This window comes from Tupaia chinensis, unplaced genomic scaffold (assembly GCF_000334495.1).
Source record: "Tupaia chinensis unplaced genomic scaffold, TupChi_1.0 Scaffold000201_1, whole genome shotgun sequence".
Classification (NCBI taxonomy): domain Eukaryota; kingdom Metazoa; phylum Chordata; class Mammalia; order Scandentia; family Tupaiidae; genus Tupaia; species Tupaia belangeri.
In genome coordinates, this window is record NW_006159676.1 from 1,162,610 (window position 1) to 1,165,652 (window position 3,043).

Genomic DNA, 3,043 nt, shown 5'->3' on the forward strand with positions numbered 1-3,043 from the left:
CAATCCCTTCTCCTCCATTCTCCTCTCGGGATCTTGGGCACGCATGCACACGCACCCGGCGTGAGTTTTAAGCCACCGGGTCCGGGACGCAAACCGCGGTCTACTACGTGGGAGTCCAGCGACATAGCCATGACGCTAACTGCTGGTTCCCTCCTGCAAATATTTCTGTTCATGATCTTTGCATATCCTTTGGTTAGTGAAGGTTGTCTTTCATTTTTTATTTATTGAAGTTTATTTATTTCTTCTCTTTCTTTCGTTTTTTTTAATTTGCCAGAGGGTATGTGCACTCATTGGAAAGAGACAAAAAGCAGGAGAAGGAAAGTGAGAAAGGACCCTCCTCCCAAGGGGGATTGCCAGGCTTCAATCTCTTCTCCTCTATTATATTTAAAAGAATTGTTTAATTTTGGGACCAGCAGTTGGCGCAATGGCTATGTCGTTGGACTCCCACGTAGTCGACTGAGGTTCGAGTCCTAGACCCGGAGGCTTGAATTTCCTGCCAGGCGCGTGTGCGTGCGTGTCCAAGATCCTGAGAGGGGAATGGAGGAGAAGGGATTGCGGCGTGACCATACCCCCTGGGGGTGATTTCTCGCTCTCTGTCTCTCTGTCTCTCTCTGTCTGTCTGGCGAGCGCAAGCGCCCTATAGCCAAAAAAATAAAAAAACCTCTTCCAAAAAAAATTTTTTTAGAACTATTTACTTAATTTTATTTATTATTACTATTATTTTGTTAATTTGCTACAGAGCATGTGCACTCACCCAAGAGAGACAAAGACAAAGAGAGAGAGAGAGAACATGAGAAAACAAGCCACCAGGTCCAGGATTTGAGCCATGGTTAGCCACATGGGAGTCCAGATCCTTAACCATCATACCATCAGCTGACTCCTTCAATGAGGTTCTTTGGCTGCAGGTATAAGACCTATCGTGCTTTGGGAGATCAATGTGGCGCCCACTGCATGGCAGCGCCATCCCAGCAGAGCATGGTGGCTTAGCAAAGTTGAGGATTTGGGATTCGAACCTTCAGACGCAAGTGGAGAAGCTCATTCTCACTTCTGGGTCAAGTGGGACCAGCCCTTCCTGGCATCACTTCATGTCATCTGTGCCCCAACGTGCCAGAGAGTAAGGGAATCTAGGAACCATTTACTGAGCCTCTGAGAGGGTGGTAAAACTGGGACCAGCAGTTAGTGTCATGGCTATGTTGCTGGACTCCCATGTAGTCGACCATGGTTCGAGTCCCAGACCCGGTGGCTTAAACTCACACCGGGCACGTGTGCGTGCGTGCCCAAGATCCCGAGAGGAGAATGGAGGAGAAGGGATTGCGGCGTGGCCATCCCCCCTGGGGGTGATTTCTCACTTTCTGTCTCTCTCTATCTCTCTCTGTCTCTCCAGCAAGCACACACGCCCTATTGCAAAAATCTCTCTTAGAAAAACGATCTCAAGTTAAAATAAAATTTTAATAATTATTTTATTAAACTTTATTTACGTATTTATTTATTTATCCATTTGACCAGAGAGGGACAGAATGAAAAAGAGAGAGAAAGTGAAAAAGCAAGTCGCCAGGTCTGAGACTCGAACCGCAGTCGACCACGTGGGAGTCCAGCGCCTTAACCACCACGCCACCTGCCGGCCCCTCTCAAATAAAAAATTGAAAAGATACTCAGCACCTGTGCGCGTGTCCAGGATCCTGATGGGATAGAGAATGGGGGAAAAGATCGTGCCGTGACCAGACATTGCTGGGGAGTCCTCTCTCTCTTTCTCTATCTCTCTGTCTCTCTCTCTCTCCCTCCCTCTCTCTCTCCAGCGCCCATGCCTATGCCCTCTGGCAAAAGAAAAAGAAAAAAGAGAAAAAAAAGTTGAGCCTGGACAGGTGCAGCATCTGGGGCCAGCGACCCTGCCCTAGGCTGGGTCAGGGGGCCTGAAACGCACCCTCCAAGCCGGTTCCTGCCAAAGGGTGCATCCGGGTCATTGCTCAACCACAGGGTGTCATATTATCGTTTTCCCCTAGTTATACAAAGCTTGAGCAATTTCCTGACGGAGAGTCAAAGAAGCAGGAACAAAATACACACCACTTACACACACAAACAGAAAACCCACAACCGCTCCCATCATCGGTCAGGGCAGACGGAATCTCCCTTGGCAGGTTGACGGGGTTTGTCTTTCAGCGTTTGTGTGGCTGCATTTGAAAACATGATTCGCTTCTGCTCTGGTTGTTTCTCCAAGTCATGTGAGTCTCCCGGAGAAAAAGCAATCCACAAGATAAGCAGAAAGAAAAAATAAACTGAAATAGCTTATCGTTTTTCCAAACCAGAGCTGTTCATCTTTGATTTCTTTTATTTAGAGAGATTTTTGCTATAGTATGCATGCGCTCAACAGAGAGAAAGAAAGACGCAGAAAATAAGAAATCACCCTCCGGGGGGGATGGCCACGCTGCAATCCCTTCTCCTCCATTCTCCTCTCGGGATCTTGAGCACGCACGCACACATGCACCCGGCAAGAGTTTTAAGCTGCCGGGTCTGGGATTCAAACCATGGTCGACTACGTGGGAGTCCAGTGACATAACCATGACTTCATCTGTTGGTCCCAAGAACTGTTTTACTTTTTGTTTTTTGGGTTTTTTGTTTTTTGTTTTTGAGAGTTTTTTGCTATAGTTCATGTGCGCTCGCCAGAAAGTCATTGAGACAGAAAGAGAGAGACAAAGAGACAGAAAGCGAGAAATCACCCCCAGGGGGGATGGCCACGCCGCAATCCTTCTCCTCCATTCTCCTCTCGGGGTCTTGGGCACGCGCGCACATGCACCCGGCATGAGCTTAAGCCACCAGGTCTGGGACTCGAACCATGCAGTCGGCCACGTGAGATCCAGTTGCCTTAACACCACACCATGCTGGCCCCAGAAAACATAGGTAGGTTGAAGGCAGAATTTGTTTTGTTTTCATTTCTCTCCTGAAACCTGAGCCCTGTCAGCTTTAGGTCAATAGGTTTTTGGGTTTTTTGCTTTCCTTTAAAGAATAATTGTAGGGAACCAGCAGTTAGCCTAATGGCTATGTCGCT